This window comes from Heterocephalus glaber, unplaced genomic scaffold, assembly GCF_053883595.1.
Source record: "Heterocephalus glaber isolate CG9 unplaced genomic scaffold, H.glaber_assembly_v1.0 deba00001463, whole genome shotgun sequence".
Lineage (NCBI taxonomy): Eukaryota > Metazoa > Chordata > Mammalia > Rodentia > Bathyergidae > Heterocephalus > Heterocephalus glaber.
The window spans coordinates 6,544,320-6,564,346 of NW_028258310.1; the positions used below are offsets into that span (position 1 = coordinate 6,544,320).

A 20,027-nucleotide genomic window follows, 5' to 3' on the forward strand; every position below is an offset into this window, starting at 1 on the left:
CTCATAGACTGAAAGTTAAAGGGTGGAAAACAATACTCCATGCAACAGGAACCCAAAAAAAAAAGCAGGACTAGCTATCCTCTTTGCAGATCAAGTAGATTTCAAATGAATACTGATTAAGAGAGATAAAGAAGGACACCACATCCTTGTAAAGGGAACAATCCAACAGGAAGAGATGAAAATCATAAATATCTATGCACCAAACACTAGTGCACCCAACTATATAAAACAAGTACTAACGGACATGAAAAGTCATATATGCAGTAATACAAATGTAGTGGGGGACCTCAACACCTCACTGTCACAAATAGATAGATCAACTAGACAAAAAATAAGTAATGAAATACTACAACTCAATCAAACTCTTGAACAAATGAACTTAACAGATGTTTACAGAGTCTTCCACCCCACAAAATCAGAATACACATTCTTCTCAGCTGCACATGGATTAATCTCCAAAATAGACCACATACTCACACACAGAACATGTTTAAGTAAGTGCAAAGGAAATGAAGTTATCCCCTGTATATTATCAGACCATAGTGGGATAAAACTGAAGATCCATAGCAAAAGAAACTCCAAAAATTTCATAAACACGTGGATATTGAACAACACACTTCTGAATAACCAATGGGTCACAGAGGAAATTAAAGAAGAAATCAGACAGTTCCTTCAATTAAATGACAATGACAATACAACATATCGGAGTGTATGGGACACAATGAAGGCAGTCTTAGGAGGGAAATTCATAGCAGTGAATATGCATATTAGGAAAACAGAACGAGCCCACTTAAAGAACCTGATGCTGAAATTCAACCTTCTAGAAAAAGAAGAGGAGAACAACCCCAGACCTGATTCAAGGGATGAAATTATAAAGATCAGAGGAGAAATCAATGCAATGGAGACTAAGAGAACGATACAAAAAAAATCAATGAAGCCAAGAGTTGGTTCTTCAAAAGAATCAACAACATTGACAAACCCTTAGCCAACCTTATCAGAAAAAGGAAAGAAAAGGCCCAAATCCATGCAATTAGGAATGAAAAGCATGAAATTACAACAGACCCAGCAGAAATACAGAGGATCATCAATACCTACTTCCAGAACCTATACCCCAAGAAGATGGACAACACAGAAGAAATGGACAGATTGCTAGATACATATGAATTACCAAAGTTGAATGAAGAAGACCTAAAAATTCTGAACAACCCAATATCAACCAATGAAATTGAAAATGTAATTACAAATTTACCCACTAAGAAAAGACCGGGCCCTGATGGCCTCACTGCTGAATTCTACAAGACATTTAGAGAGGAACTACTGCCACTACTGTTTAAACTCTTCAATGACATTGAAAGGGAAGCAATACTCCCAAATTCATTCCTGAAAGCAAGCATCACCTTGATCCCCAAAGCAGAGAAAGACCAAACCGAAAAGAAGAACTATAGGCCAATCTCACTTATGAACATAGATGCAAAAATCCTTAATAAGATACTGCCAAATAGAATGCAGAAGATCATCAAGAAGATCATACACCCTGACCAAGTGAGATTCATCCCAGGAGGCAGGAATGGTTCAACATACACAAATCAATCAATGTAATACACTATAACAATAGAGCCAAGGACAAAAACCATACGATCATCTCAATAGATGCAGAAAAGGCATTTGACAAAATCCAACATGCCTTTATGATAAAAACGCTAAAAAAAATTGGAATAGACAATCTCTACCTCAATCTGACAAAAGCTATCTATGAAAGGCCAACAGCCAATATCATACTAAATGGTCAAAAACTGAAATCCTTCACACTAAAATCAGGAACAAGACAAGGATGTCCACTATCACCACTCTTGTTCAATATAGTTCTGGAAACATTAGCCATGGCAATTAGACAAGAGAAAGAAATAAAAGGAATAAAGATAAGTAATGAAGAAGTCAAATTGTCATTATTGGCAGATGACATGATACTCTATATAGAAGACCCCAAGAACTCCACCAAAAGTCTTCTAGACTTAATAACCAAATTCAGTCAAGTAGCTGGTTACAAGGTCAACACACAAAAATCAATAGCTTTCCTCTACTCAAACAACAGACTCACTGAAAGAGAAATAGGGCAAAGAATTCCTTTCACAATAGCATCCAAAAAACTGATATACCTAGGAATCAACCTAACGAAAGAAATCAAAGACCTCTTCTCTGAAAACTATGGCACTCTGAAAAGAGAGATTGAAGATGATATCAGAAAATGGACAGACATCCCCTGCTCCTGGGTAGGAAGGATTAATATAGTGAAAATGACCATACTTCCAAAACTGCTATATGGATTTAATGCAATTCCAATTGAGATCCCAGCAGCATACTTCATGGACCTTGAGAAAAGAATCCAAAAATTCATTTGGAACAAGAAGAGACCCAGAATAGCAAAAGTAATTCTAGGTAACAGAGACATGGCAGGGGGTATCACAATCCCCAACCTGCAACTATACTACAAAGCTACTGTGATAAAAACAGCATGGTACTGGCAAAGAAACAGACCTGAGAACCAGTGGAACAGATTACAAGATGCAGAAACAAGGCCAGACACACTCAGCCATCTCATCTTTGATAAAGGAGCCAAACACCCTCACTGGAGGAAAGACAGCCTCTTCAATAAATGGTGCTGGAAAAACTGGGCTTCAACTTGCCAAAGATTAAAACTAGACCTATATCTCTCATCATGCACTAAACTAAAATCAAAATGGATTAAAGATCTAAGTATTAAAATAGAAACTCTGAACCAGTTGGAACAGAGGTTAGGTAGAACTCTTGAAGACATCGGTGTAGGAAAAGATTTTATGAACAAAACCTCAATTGCCCATGAACTAGTACAAACAATCAACAAGTGGGATCTTGGGTCAGGGATTTAGCTCAGTGGTTTTGCTGCCTGCTGTGCAAGCAAAAGGACCCAAGTTTAATCCCTGGTAACCAAAAAAAAAAAAAAAAAACCAAGTGGGATCTCTTATTAAAAGGCTTCTGCACAGCAAGAGAAACCACCAGCAGTGTGAAGAGACAATCCACAATGTGGGAAAAAATCTTCACCTGCTCTTCCTCAGACAAAGGTCTACTATCTCAAATCCAAGAGGAAGAGATGACAATCATAAATATCTATGCACCAAACACTAGTGCACCCAACTATATAAAACAAATACTAACAGACATGAAAAGTCATATATGCACTAATACAATTGTAGTGGGGGACCTCAACTCCCCACTGTCACAAATAGATAGATCAACTAGACTAAAAATAAGTAACGAAATACTAGAACTCAATTGAACTCTTGAACAAATGAACTGAACAGATGTTTACAGCTTCTTCCACCCCACAAAATCAGAATACACATTCTTCTCAGCTGCACATGGGTCATTCTCCAAAATAGACCAAATACTCACACACAGAACATGTTTAAGTAAGTGCAAAGGAATTGAAGTTATCCCCTGTATATTATCAGACCCTAGTGTGATGAAATGGGAGATCCATAGCAAAAGAAACTAAAAAATTTCATAAACACGTGCAAATTGAAGAACACACTTCTGAATAACCAATGGGTCACAGAGGAAATGAAAGAAGAAATCAGACAGTTCCTTCAATTAAATGACAATGACAATACAACATATCAGAATCTATGGGACACAATGAAAGCAGTCTTATGAGGGAAATTCATAGCAGTGAATACACATATTAGGAAAACAGAATGAGCCCAATTAAACAACCTGATGCTGAATCTCAAGCTTCTAGAAAAAGAAGAGCGGGATAACCTCAGAGCTCTTACAAGGGAGGAAATTATAAAGATCAGAGGAGAAATCAATGCAATGGAGACTAAGAGAATGATACAAAAAATCAATGAAGCCAAGAGTTGGTTCTTCAAAAGAATCAACAAAATTGACAAACCTTTAGCCAACCTTGTCAGAAAAAGGAAAGAAAAGGCCCAAATCCATGCAATTAGGAATGAAAAGGGTGAAATTACAACTGACCCAGCAGAAATCCAGAAGTTCATCAATACCTACTTCGAGAACCTACACGCCAATAAGATGGACAACACAGAAGAAATGGACAGATTTCTAGATACCTATGAATTACCAAAGTTGAACGAAGAAGACCTAAAAATTCTGAACAACCCAATATCAGCCAATGAAATTGAAAATGTAATTAAAAACTTATCACCTAAGAAAAGCCCAGGCCCTGATGGCTTCACTGCTGAATTCTACAAGACATTTAGAGAGGAACTGCTGCCACTACTGTTTAAACTCTTTAATGAAATTGAAAGGGAAGCAATCCTCCCAAATTCATTCCTGGAAGCAAGCATCACCTTCATCCCCAAAGCAGAGAAAAATCCAACCGAAAAAGAGAACTACAGGCCAATCTCACTTATGAACATAGATGCAAAAATCCTTAATAAGGTAATGGCAAACAGAATGCAGAAGATCATCAAGAAGATCATACACCCTGATCAAGTCAGATTCGTCCCAGAGATGCAGCGATTGTTCAATATACCCAAATCAATCAATGTAATACACTATATCAATAGAGCCAAGGACAAAAACCATATGATTATCTCCATAGATGCAGAAAAAGCATTTGACAAAAACCAACATGCATTTATGATAAAAACCCTACAAAAAATTGGAATAGATAGTCTCTACCTCAAACTGATAGAAGCCATCTATGAAAAACCAACAGCCAATATCATACTAAATGGTCAAAAACTGAAATCCTTCACACTTAAATCAGGAACATGACAAGGATGTCCACTATCACCACTCTTGTTCAATATAGTTCTGGAAACATTAGCCATGGCAATTAGACAAGAGAAAGAAATAAAAGGAATAAAGATAGGAAATGAAGAAGTCAAATTGTCATTATTTGCAGATGACATAATACTCTACATAGAAGACCCCAAGAACTCCACCAAAAGTCTTCTAGACTTAATAACCAAATTCAGTCAAGTAGCTGGTTACAAGGTCAACACACAAAAATCAATAGCTTTCCTCTACACAAATGACAGACTCACTGAGAGAGAAATAGGGCAGAGAATTCCTTTCACAATAGCATCCAAAAAATTGAAATACCTAGGAATCAACCTAATGAAAGAAATCAAAGACCTCTTCTCTGAAAACTATGGCACTCTGAAAAGAGAGATTGAAGATGATATCAGAAAATGGACAGACATCCCCTGCTCCTGGGTAGGAAGGATTAATATAGTGAAAATGGCCATACTTCCAAAACTGCTATGTAGATTCAATGCAATTTCAATTGAGATCCCAGCAGCATACTTCATGGACCTTGAGAAAAGAATCCAAAAATTCATTTGGAACAAGAAGAGACCCAGAATAGCAAAAGCAGTTCTGAGTAACAGAGACATGGCAGGGGTATCACAATCCCCAACCTGCAACTCTACTACAAAGCTACTGTGATAAAAACAGCATGGTACTGGCAAAGAAACAGACCTGAGGACCAGTGGAACAGATTAGAAGATGCAGAAACAACCCCAGACACACTCAGCCATCTCATCTTTGACAAAGGAGCCAAACACCCTCACTGGAGGAAAGATAGCCTCTTTAATAAATGGTGCTGGAAAAATTGGGCTTCAACTTGCCAAAGATTAAAATTAGACCTATAACTCTCACTATGCACTAAATTAAAATCAAAATGGATTAAAGATCTAAATATTAAAATAGAAACTCTGAACCAGTTGGAACAGAGGTTAGGTAGAACCCTTGAAGACACTGGTGTTGGAAAAGATTTTATGAACAAAACCTCAGTTTCCCGTGACCTAGCACAAACAATCAACAAGTGGGATCTCTTCTTATTAAAAGGCTTCTGCACAGCAAGAGAAACCACCAGCAGTGTGAAGAGACAACCCACAATGTGGGAAAAAATCTTCACCTGCTGTTCCTCAGACAGAGGTCTACTATCTAGAATCTATAAAGAACTTAAAAAGATCAGACCTCCCAAATTTAAAGACCCAATCCAAAAATAGGCATCTGAAAAGAACAGACATTTCTCAGACAAAGAAGTAGAAATAGCAAATAAATACATGAAAAAATGTTCAACATCACTGGTCATTTGAGAGATGCAAATGAAAACAACGCTGAGATTCCTCTTCACACCAGAAAGAATGGCTACTATCATGAAATCAACCAATAACAAATGCTGGCGGGACTGTGGGGAAAGAGGAACCCTGCTCCACTGCTGGTGGGAGTGTAGACTGGTGCAAGCACTGTGGAAATCAGTATGGAGATACCTCAAAGAACTAGGACTGGAAGTTCCATTTGTCCCCACTATTCCCCTGCTGGGTATCTTCCTCAAAGAATTAAAAGAATCATACCATAGTGATATATGTGCACCCATGTTCATAGCAGCACAGTTTGTAATAGCTAAAACTTGGAAACAGCCCAAATGCCCATCAACTGGAAACTGGATAAAGAAAATGTGTTTTTTTAATAAAATGGAGTACTACTCAGCCATAAAAAATGAGAAATTAGAGACATTTATAGCTAAATGAATGCACATTGAGGCAATACTCTTAAGTGAAATAAATAGGACACACATGTATAAATACCAAATAGTTTCTCTGGTGTGAGAAACTGAAAGTGTAAGTCAGGACTAAAATGTATAATAGGTAATGTGAAATAGGAAGAAAAGGGGCAAAGGGGAAGGAAGTGGGAGGGGTAGGGGAAAGGATAGAAGGGAATAGGATTAATATGAGAAAATGGAAAAAAAGGAACAAAATCTTTGTAAATAGGGAGAAATGGAAGGGTTGAAGGGAGGGCTAGGCAAGAGTGAAATATAAAAACCAAGAGAGACTATGTAAAGGTGCAGATTTCCAATGATGAATGTCATTATATTGTATACCTAAAATGTACCAATGATTAGAATGAATAATCGATAATGCAAAATAGGAAGAAAAGGTCCAAAGGGGTAGGGGTAGTGGGAGGGGCAGGGGAAAGGAAAGAAATGAAAGGAAAAATGCTGAGAAATGGAAAAAATGGAAATAAAGTCTTTTTAAATAGGGAAGGGTGCAGGGCATTAAGGGAGGGGTAGGAATGGGGAAAAAATAAGAACCAAGATGCATTATGTAAAGGTACAATTCCCAATGAGAAATGTAATTGTTGTATACCTAGAATGTACCAATAAAATAATTTAATAAAAAAAAACCCCTCAAACCAAGAACAGCTTGGATTGAAGTATTTCAAGCCCTAAAGGAAAACAACCTTCAACCCAGATTGATGTACCCTGCAAAACTATCTTTCAAAATTGATGGGGAAATAAGATATTTTCATGACAAAGAGCACCTTAGGAACTTCATGAATACCAAACCAGCACTCCAAAAAATTTTAGGCAAAATCCTAGGAAAAGACAATGGGGATCACAACCCCAGGAAGCCCAGCAGAATTATTCTGCCAGGCATGACAAGAAATTAAAAGCAAAGGTAGAGGATCAGACAAAAAAATAAGTCATGACAATGATGACTCAATACATATCAGTTATAACCATCAATGTTAATGGTCTCAACTCACCAATCAAAAGAAATAGACTGACAGAATGGGTCAAGAAGCAAGATCCAACAATATGTTGCATACAATAAATGTAATACAGTATATTAATAGAGCCAAGGACAAAAATCAGATGACCATCTCAATAGGTGCAGAAAAAGTGTTCAACAAAATCCAGCATGCATTTATGATAAAAACCTACAAAAGAGTGGAATAGTCTCTACCTCAATCTCATAAAAACCATCTATGAAAAACCAACAGCCAATATCAGTTTAAATGGTCAAGAACTGAAATCCTACACACTAAAATCAGGAACAAGACAAGGATGTCCACTATTGCCACTCCTGTTCAATACAGTTTTGGAAACATTGGCCATGGCAATTAGACAAGAGAAAGAAATAAAAGGAATAAAGATAGGAAATGAAGAAGTCAAATTGTCATTATTTGCAGGTGACATGATACTCTATATAGAAGACTCCAAGAACTCCACCCAAAAACTAGACCTAATAACCAAATTCAGTAAAGTAGTTGGATACAAAGTCAACACACAAAAATCAATAGCTTTCCTCTACATGAACAACATACTCACTGAGAGAGAAATAGGGCAAATAATTCCTTTCACAATAGCATCCAAAAAACTGAAATACCTAGGAATCAACCTAATGAAAGAAATCAAAGACCTCTTCTCTGAAAACTATAGCACTCTGAAAAGAGAGATTGAAGATGATATCAGAAAATGGAAAGACATCGCTTGCTCCTAGGTAGGAAGGATCAATGTAGTGAAAATGACCGTACTTTCAAAATTGCTATATAGATTCAATGCAATCCCAATTGAAATCCCAGCAGCATACTTCATGGACCTTGAGAAGACAATCCAAAAATTCATTTGGAACAAGAAGAGACCTAGAATAGCAAAAGCAATTCTAGACAACAGAGAAATGGCAGGGGGTATCCCAACCCTTGACTTGCAACTATACTACAAAGCTTCTGTGATAAAAACAGCATGGTACTGGCAAAGAAACAGACCTGAGGACCAGTGGAACAGATTAGAAGATGCAGAAACAACTCCAGACACTCAGCCACCTCATCTTTGACAAAGGAGCCAAACACCCTCACTGGAAGAAAAATAGCTTCTTTAATAAATGATGTTGGAAAAATTGAGTTTCAACTTGCCAAAGATTAAAATGACCTATTTTTCTCACTATACGCTAAACTAAAATTGAAATGGATTAAAGGTCTAAATATTAAGACAGAAACAGTAAACCAGCTGGAATAGAGGTTAGGTAGAACTCTGGAAGATACTAGTGTAGCAAAAGATTTTATGAACAAATCCTCAGTTGACCATGAATTTACACAAAGAATACAAAAGTGGGGTCTCTTTTTATTAAAAAGCTTCTGTACAGCAAGAGAAACCACCAACAGCATGAAGAGACAACCATGTGGGAAAAACCTTCACCTGCTGTTCCTCAGACAAAGGCCTAGTATCTCGAATCTATAAAGAACTTAAAAAGATCAGACCTCCCAAATTTAAAGACCCAATCCAAAAATGGGCATCTGAAATGAGCAGACGTTTCTCGCACAAAGAAGTAGAAATAGCAAATAAGTACATGAAAAAATGTTCAACATCACTGGCCATTCAAGAGATGCAAATGAAAACAACGCTGAGATTCCATCTCACCCCAGAAAGAATGGCTGCTATCATGAAATCAACCAATAACAAATGCTAGAAGGGCTGTGGAGAAAGAGGAACTCTGCTCCACTGCTGGTGGGAGTGTAGACTGGTACAACCACTGTGGAAATCAGTATGGAGATACCTCAAAGAACTAGGACTGGAAGTCCCATTTGATCTGGCTATTCCACTGCTGGAGATCTTCCTCAAAGAATTAAAAGAATCATAGCACAGTGATATATGTGTGCCCATGTTTATAGCAGCACAGTTTGTGATAGCTAAAACTTGGAAACAGCCCAAATGCCCATCAACTGGAGACTGGATAAAGAAAATGTGTTTTTTTAATAAAATGGAGTACTACTCAGCCATAAAAAATGAGAAATTAGAGACATTTATAGCTAAGTGGATGCACATGGAGGTGATTCTCTTAAGTGAAATAAATAGGACACACATGTATAAATACCAAATAGTTTCTCTGGTGTGAGAAACTGAAAGTGTAAATAAGGACTAAAATGTATAATAAGTAATGTGAAATAGGAAGAAAAGGGGCAAAGGGGAAGGAAATGGGAGGGCTAGGGGAAAGGATAGAAGGGAATGGGATTAATATGAGAAAATGGAAAAATAGGAACAAAATCTTTGTAAATAGGGAGGAATGGAGGGGTTGAAGGCAGGGCTGGGCAAGGGTGAAAAATAAGAACCAAGAGAGATTATGTAAAGGTGCAAATTTCCAATGAGGAATGTCATTATATTGTATACCTAAAATGTACCAATGATTAGAATGAATAATCGATAATGCAAAATAGGAAGAAAAGGTCCAAAGGGGTAGGAGTAGTGGGAGGGGCAGGGGAAAGGAAAGAAGGGAAAGGAAAAATGCTGAGAAATGGAAAAAATGGAAATAAAGTCTTTGTAAATAGGGAAGGGTGGAGGGGGTGGAGGGCTTGGAATGGGGAGAAAATAAGAACCAAGATGCATTATGTAAAGGTACAATTCCCAATGAGAAATGTAATTGTGTGTATACCTACAATGTACCAATAAAAGAATTTAACAACAACAACAACAAAAAGAAGTCACATACCTAGTACAAGCAAAAATCCTAATATTCAAATTATAGGAGTCCATTTGAGCTGCTATAATAAAGTAGAATAAACTAAGCAGATTGTAGACAACAGAATTTCATTCTTCATATTCTGGTTGATGCAAGTCCAGGATCAGGGTGCCAGCATGGTCAGTTCTGGTAAAAGTGCTCTTCTGGATTGCAGACAGTCAACTTTTCATGGCATCCTCACATGGTGGAAAGAGAAGTAGAGAGCTGTCTGCCCTTTTGTAAGAACACTAATCCCATTCATGAAGGCTTTACCTTCTAAAGGCCCCACCTTCAAATACTTAAATTATTAGGACTTCGCTCATTCCAGCTATCGAACCTTCATGTTAAAATCCTCAAATTATTAGGACTTTGCTCATTTCAGCTATAGAAACTTCATCTTAAAATCCATGACATTATCAAACAGCAAAAACCATGATATCCACTGACAAGATATATTTTTTCCCCATTAACTTTATTGGTACATTTTAGGTATACAATACAGTTACATTCATCATTGGGATCTTGTACCATTACATGAGTCTCTTGGTTCTTATTTTTTATCCCCTTCCCTTGCCCTTCCTTCACCCCCTACACCCTTCCCTATTTGCAAAGACCTTGTTTCCATTTTTTTCTCTTCTCATATTTTTTCCTTTCCCTTTTTTCCCTTCCCCTACCCCTCCCAACTCCCCTGCTCTTTTAGACCTTTTCTTCCTGTTACACAATATCAGTTATACATTTTTTAAATTACAATATTAAGATCTAGGAGACATTACCACAGATTTTACAGAATTTAAAAGGATATAGAAAGCATATTTCAAAAATCGTTTTTGAAATAAATTTGACAACTTCTAAGAAGTAACTTAGAAGACAAATTAATGAAACTAACTCTGGAGGAAATATAAAATTTGAATAGCACCTATTAAAGAAAGTATATTCCTAGCTTGAAAACCTACCTATATGACAACAGCAGGCTCATAAACATTTTAACGGATAAATTATACCAAACAATTAAAGCAGAAAAAAGAAGGAACACGTCTCCCCTCATTTTAGGAAATCAACATTGTGCTAATCCTAAAATTGGATAAAGATAATAGAAGAAAAAAGTATGAACATAGATAGAAATTTGTTTAACAAAACAAACTCTTAGAAGTCAGATATGGCAGTATGTAGAAAGTGGTTTTGTTATAGAGATGGCAGTGTTGGTTCAGCATTGGAAGCTCCACCCCCAAAAGGCATCATTTTAACAGAGGAAAGGAGAAAGCCATATGATCCTGTCACTAGTTGGAGAAAGAGTATTGGACTAAATTCTACAGCTGTTCATGGTAAAAGCTATCAGCAGACTAGAAGTAGAACAGAACCTTCTCAACAGATCAAAGACATGTACTCCTTACTTCCAACAAAAACTCCTTCTATGAATGGAGACAATACAATGCTTTCTCCCTAAAGTGGGGAACAAGGGCATATATGCCTACTCTTCATCTGTCCATTAGACTTTGAAACATAGGCCTAAACCAAAATAGTCTGGCAATAAAATGACACAACTAGGATAGGATTGGCATGGCAGAAGCAAAATCTTTATATGTAGATGAAATGATCATCTACAGAGAAAATACTAAGAAATCTCTAGGAGCCCCTAGAACTTGTACTTGAATTTAGCAGGATTAGAAAACACAAGGTATATATAAAAATTCAGGTCTGTGTATACTTGCTATAAATGAAGAACTGCATATTGAAATTTAAAAGTTATGTAGGAGTACAAAGGACCCAGAAAAGCCAAAAACAAAAACAAAAATAGTGTTGGAAGACATTTAGCACCCAATTTTAAGACTTCTTCTAAAGCTACAGTAATCAAGGCAGTGTTGGTGTAAGGAAAGACATATAGATTATTAGAATAAAACAGAGAATCTAGAAATAGAACCACACATATATGGTCCACTGAGTTTTGAAAGATTATTTAACATTAGTATTTTATAGAATATAAACTCAATTCAAGAGCCAAGGAAGAGATAGTGTCTTCAGCAAACGGTACTAGAACACCTGGTATCTGCATATAAAAAATTAACTTCAACCCTTTTTTTCCATACATGAAAATAACTTGAAGGGATCTATGAACCTAAATAAGAAAGCCTAAAAGTATAAAACTTTAAGAAGAAATTATAAGGGAAAATATTTATGAATTTAGGGTAGGCAAGAACTACCTAGGATACAAAAACCATGATGTATAAAAGAAAAAAAATTGATGAGAATCCATTAAAATTTAGAACTTTAAATGACATCATTAAAATGAAAAGTAATCCTTAAACAGACCATATTTACAATCCATATAACCTATGAGCAGAATATATAAAGAATTCTTAGAGCTCATTAATAGACAACCCCATTAAAATGTAGACATAAGAAGATGATAAATAGCCAGTATAGCATAAGGAATGGTGTGCAATTCTAGAATCAGAAAAATACTAATCAGTACAATAATAAGATTGAATTATGCACTCGTTAGGGAGATGAAGTCAAAAGTTTTAAAAGCCTTGTCATGACTTTTTCTTTTTGTTGGATTCTCCCCCTTTGTGTTTAATTTGTCACGACCAATGGATGCATTCTGCTGAGTTTCCTGGGGTTGTGATCCTCATTGTCTTTTCCTAGAGTATTGTCTAAAATTTTTTGGAGTGCTGATTTGGTATTCATGAAGTTCCTGAGGTGCTCTTTATCATGAAACCATCTTATTTCTCCATGAATTTTGAAAGCTAGTTTTGCAGGGTATATCAATCTGGGTTGGAGGCTGTTTTCCTTTAGGGCTTGAAATACATCACTCCAAGCTCTTCTTGCCTTGAGGGTTTGCATTGAGAAGTCTGCTGTGATTCTGATGGGCTTTCCTTTGCATGTGATTTGTTTCTTTTCTCTCACTGCTTGTAGAATTTTGTTCTTCTGTTAGATTTCTGGAATCCTAACTATTACATGCCTATGTGCAGATTTTTTTTGATGAAGGCTAGTTGGAGTCCTATATGCCTCACTTATCTGTATGTCAAGTTCTTTTCCCCTCCTTGGGAAGTTTTCTGCCATCACTTCTGTGAACAGTTTTTTTATGTCGTCTGTACTCACTCCTCTTTCTGCATTGACTCCAATCAGTCTTATGTTATTCTTCTTTGCATCGTCTAGCAGCTGCTGGATTGATTTCTCATGTTCCTATACAATTTTGAAGCAATTTTTCTTTTCCTGGTCACTAATTGCAACCTTATCTTCTATATGTGAAATTCTATCCTCACATTGGTTCATTCTGCTGTGCAGACTTTCGATGGAGTTTTTAATCTCTTGGAAATCTGTTTGTATCTGTTTTATGGATTCCATTTGTTTCCTATGTTGGGATTCCATCATGTTCCTCAGATCCTCTATTTTTTTATCTGTGTCCTCTCTAGATTTATTAATCATGTCTTGCACCATGAGCAAAATCTTTGCTGTTATCTGAGTAATTATTTCTGATTTCATTTTTCCCAGATCCTCTTTTCTTGCCAGCTCAGAGTCCAGGTGGTTGAGTATCAGACTGTTCCATCTCATTTCCATTTGGGGTTGCTATAGGTGATCTGGAAGTCTGTTTTTGAGGCTTCTTTATGTGTCTTCTCATTTCCACCAGGTGTGTGGGTGCTTCTGGGCTCAACTGCTGTGCCCTAGGAGCTTGGGATGGCAGCAGGGGAGCTTCCTTCTGGGTGCTGGGACCGGCTGGGCTTCACGGCCCTAGGAGCCTGGGATGGAGGTGGGGAGCTTCCTTCTGGGTGCTGGAACCAACTGAGCTTCTCTGTCCTAGGAGCCTGGGATGGAGGCGGGGAGCTTCCTTCTGGGTGCTGGGACTGGCTGAACTTCACTGCCCTAGGAGCCTGGGATGGATCAAGATACATTTTTTTCCACTGACCCATAGTGGTTCTTTAAATGTTAAGCATTTATAAATGGATGATATCAGAGGGTTATAAAAACAAAGATGTAACTTCAATTTCTTCCCTGATGGGCAAGAAGTCAGGTGGGATGAAGAGATGATATAGGTTTAAAATAAAAAAGCCAGGAGTGGTAGTACACGCCTGTATTTCCAACACTTGGGAGGCTGCAGCAGGAAGATCACTACAAGTTCAAGGCCAACATGGGCTACACAGTGAGTTCAAGGCCACCTTGAACTCCATAGCGAGATCCTGTCTCAAAAACAAAACAAAATAAAGCAAAGCCAAACAAAATACCTGGAATGATGTATTGTTCATGGGAAGCAAGGAGGAATTTTGAAAAGGTAATAAGAGATCTTAGCAGATGTTAAATTTCTTAAATTACTCAAATTATGCATTACTACAATGAATTCTAAGTCAGGAAGAAATTAATATGGAAAAATTAGATTGAAGATTTAATTGATTCTGAACAAAGTGATGAATCAATAATTAGTTATATGGGAAATGTTGATGCAGTAATATAAGCAGACTGGCTGAGATCTAGTGTGTCAGTCTATGTTAAGAACTAAAAATCACTGTAATTTCCCATCTGTTACTGATGTCAATGTAGAAAAACTAATTTTGAAATATCAGTAATAAAGAGTATTGTGCTGGGCCAGGGATTTAGCTCAGTGGCACCGCGCCTGCCTCACAAACACAAGGTCCTGAGTTCGATCCCTGATACCAAAAAAAAAAAAAAAAAAGAGTACTGTGCTGAGAACTTCCCCAGTCTACCTCAATTATTCTCACAGCAATCTGTTTGGATCCTCTTGCACTCTAGTGTTGGTATGAAGATTATTTTAAACTAAAGACACTTGGGATTCAACAGATGCAAAAAATGCCTTTTCAGAGCTTCTTTTATCTAACTAAAGACAGAATTACTTGGAGTGAGGCTGTCATAAATCTGTCTAGGGGAATTTTACTAGCCAGAAGGTAGGGAAGCCCAATGGCACCTGCATAAAGAAACTTTACCACAAACTGTACGTCTCCTTTGTTAACCTAAACACTGACTTGCTTTTCCCATAGAAGCCTCTTTCACCTCGATGTAAACCCCCAATTTTAGCTATCTGGACAGTCCCCTTTTTTTCTGTGCTCCTATGTAAAAAAAAAAATGTTTTTTTTCTTGCCAGTTTCTTTTGTCCATTTAAATCACAGACCCCTAAGAAATAAATTTAAGAAGGTAGAGGAAAGTTATTTTCTCTCAAACAAGCCATATAAGGTAAATAATATCATCTTCATTATAGACATGAGAAAACTTAGACTTATAGAATCTAGGAAATTTGCCCAAGTTCACTGAACCAGAGGATCAAAGATTCAAATGTAAGGCTATACTGTACCAGAGTCTATGCCAGTATCACTTCATTAAATTGATCACAGAGGCTCTAATAGCCACGATTAATGTCAGATCTTAAAAGACATTCTTCTAGGACTGCAAGTATAATTCAGTGGAAGGGCATGTGCTTATCATGCTCGAAGCCTGGGTTTGATCCCCACCACTGCAAAACAAAACAAAACACTACCATATGCTCTCTTAATGCTGATTGTTTTGATATTTATAAGGAGGAACATTGGGTCATGCAAGTTTCACCCAAATTATTTGATAAAAATAAAGATAAATAAAGCATTTAGCTTTTTAAAAATTTCCTTCACAAACCAGTTTCTAAGGTTGGTATTTAATTCAATGGAAAAAATTTTTTTACATACGATTGAAAACCTGACTCAAGGTAAAAGAATCCAGCTTAGGTTAAGATTTGTAGTTTGTCAGAAGTCAGTAATGAGGAAGCTGAGCAGACAATACACAAGATGTAGGCTAATCAGAGATCAGTGCCTCTGAACAATGAGAAATGCTCCAACTTTGATTAACAGAAGAAACAGCCCCTGATCAGCCCTCACTGGCAGTCCCAAAGGAAGAGAGCTAACCAGGCTCATAGAGAATCAGTTGCAGCTCTGAGGAAGATAAGGGGTGGGGGAGAAGCTGAGGTGGGGAAAGAAAGGGAAATGAGTAGGGGATACAAAGGAAGAAAGTCCCTGTGACAGATACAGGAAAGCAAGTAGCTTGTAAAGCACTAGAGTAGGTAGCATCAGAAAGCTGGCTGTGTTAAAGAAGCTAGTATAAATATTACTACTTCCCTCCAGGGGAAACAATTGGGATGAACTAACATAGCTAGAGCTCCAGGGCTTTTTTTTTTTTTTTAGAAAAGGGGTCTCACTATGTTGCTAAGGCTGACCTCAAATTTGTGATCCTTTCACCTGAGCCCTTCCAAGTAGCTGGCATTACAGGTATGTACAACCATGCTTAGCACTTACAAGACTTTTTTTTTTTTGATACTCGGGATCGAACTCAGGACCTTGTGCTTGCAAGGCAGGCGGTGGTGCCACTAAGCTAAATCCCTGGTCCATCCAGGACATTCTTGGGCAAAAAAACATCCAGACACAGAACAATAAATAGAGTAACTGGATCTCCCCTTCCCCCCTCTCTCTCAGTAATGAGGATTGAATCCAGGACCTAAATAACGTGCTAGGCAAGTGCTTCAGTACTGATACCACTAACCCTTTTAATCTTTTATTTTGAGACAGAATATTGCTAAATTGCCCAGGCTGGCCTTAAATTTTCAGGCCTCCTGCTTCAATTTTCCAAGTGGCTAGGATTAGCAGGCTTGTACCACCATATCTGGCTATTTTTGTTTTTAAAATTCTAAAAAATGGAACCTGAGGAGTGTAGTTCAGTGTTAGAGTGCTTGCCTAGCATGCATAAGGCCTGGGTTCTATCCCCAGCACCCCCCACCCCCACCCCGGGAGAAATCTACAAAATGGCATATATTTCCCAAGGGTACATATGACTGTCCCTCTGTATATGTACATTTAAAAACTGGAATTATACCATGAAAGCAAACAAAGATACCCAAATGAGAATAATCAGAGGCTATAATCTTACTTTTGGCAGAGACTCAAAGGCAGTCAGAGGAGCGGTGAAAAGAAGCTCTATAGTAAAAACGAGAGATGACTTCAGATATGTTATGATTTGAAATTGTTGGCATGGGAAGCTGGATGAGGGCTAACTAAAAGTGAAGCATCTCACATGATTGGTTTGGGAGCCATATTTGGCTTTCTCTGGTTAGTCCTGAGTTGGAAACTGATAGTCTCTGACCAAGCTCTGACATCTCTAGACCAACTGCTTCAGAGCTTGTGGTTTGGCTTACCAGGATGGCTGCTGCAGCTTTGTGTTAAGAGTTCTGTTGACATACATAACCCACCCATTATCTACTTAAACATCTACATTCCCAATATCCACCAAAATGATATTAGTGGTTTCCATTTGTAAGAAAGGAGGCTATATAGTCAACAAAGGCAAAATTATTTGTAACAATTATTTTTACTTGTATAATTTTGTAAAATTCTGAAGCAAACTGGCAGAAAGGTGGCAGTTATCATTCATAATCCTCACAATAACACTTCAAGATATCTTGGGAGCAATGCTACATAATTCTAGGGAAAAATCATTTGAGTAGGCCTAGTTCTCCTGCCTACAGACCAGCTACGACATTCCAGATATAACTGCATTTTGGCCTGGGGTCTGAACTGAGACCTCAGTGATCCCTGGATGCTGTAATGCTCCAGAACAAGACCACACCTGTGGGAGATGCCAGAGAGGAACCAAAGCTTCATCTGCATAGTTCATTGTGCTTAGATTTCCTCGGCCCCCACCCAGTCTTTTGTTACACCTTGTTTATCCCAATGTGAAGTACTGAAATCTACATATTTATTTGTTACATTTGTTTCTCCTGATGTACTAAATAAAAGGTGCTGCAAGTTAGGTGTTCTTGTCTTTGCTGCCAGAGCAGCACTGATCAGACCCAAAGCTCAGCTTTTTCAGTCTCATTTTTCTACCTTTCCTGTAATTCGCCGTGTGCTGCCGTGGCTCACAGGAGACTAGGACTTACTGCAGAGGTTCTGGTAACGTCCCCTTCCCCTGTTCCCTACAAAGATAGGTCGTATTCTTTTCTTTTTTGGGGCGGGGAGGCGTACCGGGCATTGAACTCAGGACCTTCTGCTTTCAAGGCAGGTGGGCAGAACCACTGAGCTAAATCCCCGGTCCTGATAGGTCATATTCTTATTTTACAGTTGAAGAAAGTGAGACACTAAGAAACCAACCCAAGGGCACACAATTGATAAATAGCAGACAAAAGTTAAGTGCAGGTTTATCTATTTTATCCTAATCATTACTTTTGCTCATGCTGCCACTGTTTATAGAAGTATAGTTATGGCTAACATTAAAAGAGACAATGGTGGGGCTGAGGATTTAGCTCAGTGGCACAGTGCCTGCCTTGAAAACAGAAGGTCCTGAGTTCAATCCCCAGTACCAAAAAAAGAAAAGAAAAGAAAAGAGAAAATGGCTATTTGCACTGCTTGCAAAGGTTAGCAGAAGACACATTGGATTAGGACAACATTAATGCCTATCTACTCATATGCTATTAGTACTCAGAAATGGCTACAGCCAGCTGGCCTACAATCCCAACACCCTGGGAGGCTAAGACAGGAGGATTGCAGGTTGATGAGACACTATCTAAAAAAATTTAAAAAGGGTTGGATGTACCTCAGTGTGAAGGCCCTTTGCAAATTAACTCATCCAAAGTTATTACAGTTCTGCCTGAACTGTTATGTCTGATTTTTTTGTACTTCCAGAGGGGAGCTTTTGCTTTATAACTGAGAAAGTACTGTACCATGAAACTTCCGTGGATCTATACGAGAATTTCTTCTCAGAGTACCAAAACCTATTACCTATATTGCTGATGAAATGGTGTTTGCTAATTTCTTATCTAGAAGATGCCACAGAATCCATTTCTTGTGCACTTAAAACAGGTTATAAACCAGTTGACTATTTTTCTTTTCTTCTTTTGGTCCCAGGGATCAAACTCAGGACCTTGTGCTTGCAAGGCAGGTGGCAGAATCACTGAGCTAAATCCCTGGCCTAAACTAAACCTTTTTTTTAGGTGGGGGGGGGGGGACTGAGGATCAAACTCGTGTCCTTATGCTTGTGCAGCAGGTAGCGAAATCACTGAAGTAAATCCCCGGCCCCCTTGTTGACTATTTTTCATGTGTTCATGTAGCTAACTTAACTTTTTTTTTGTACTGGGGATCGAACTCAACACCTTGTGCTTGCCAGGCAGGTGCTGTGCTGCTGAGCTGCATTCCCAGCCCTAGCTAAATAAACTTTGATTATCTTGATTATCTTATAAAACTTGATAATATTATAAAACTTAGAAAAGTTTTATACTTACCTTTGGCTTCAGAAGTGCAAACCAGTATTCAAACTCTCTTAAATCTTTAATTGGAATCACAATAGCTGACCTGTGAATTTGTTAAAGCAATTTTTACATTAGCTAACTGTCAACCTCATAAGAGAAAGCAGACTAATACCTGTAAATATTTTTCCTATTTCTCTGCCCTGAATATTACTTCAGTGATTTACACAGTAACCCAATGCTTCTCAATATTGAAAACAGCATATTAAAATCATCGGGAGAGCTTAAAAATCAGTATCAATGACTTCCCCTCTCCTTATGCAATTTTGTTATAATTGATAGGGTCACTGCATCAGTAGTTTTTAAAAGCCTATCAAGTGATTCTAACAGGCAGCTTGTATTGAAAAGTGCTGCTGTGAGGCATGGTGGCATACACTTTCAATCCTGATTACTCAGGAGATTGAGGTGGGAAGAATAAAAAATTCAAGGCCAGCCTAAGTAATTTAGGGAGACTATCCAAATAAAATTTTAAAAAG

General features: G+C 37.8%; 1 long non-coding RNA gene across 1 annotated transcript in view; it reads right to left on the reverse strand.

Moving 5' to 3' along the window:
• LOC147826647 (uncharacterized) overlaps window positions 1-19,510 on the reverse strand; it is a 70,366-nt gene extending 50,856 nt beyond the window's left edge. Inside the window, exon 1 of the long non-coding RNA XR_015438825.1 lies at window positions 17,184-19,510. This is a non-coding gene — a long non-coding RNA (uncharacterized LOC147826647). The remainder of the gene's footprint in view (window positions 1-17,183) is intronic.
• Window positions 19,511-20,027: the final 517 nt, after the last annotated feature.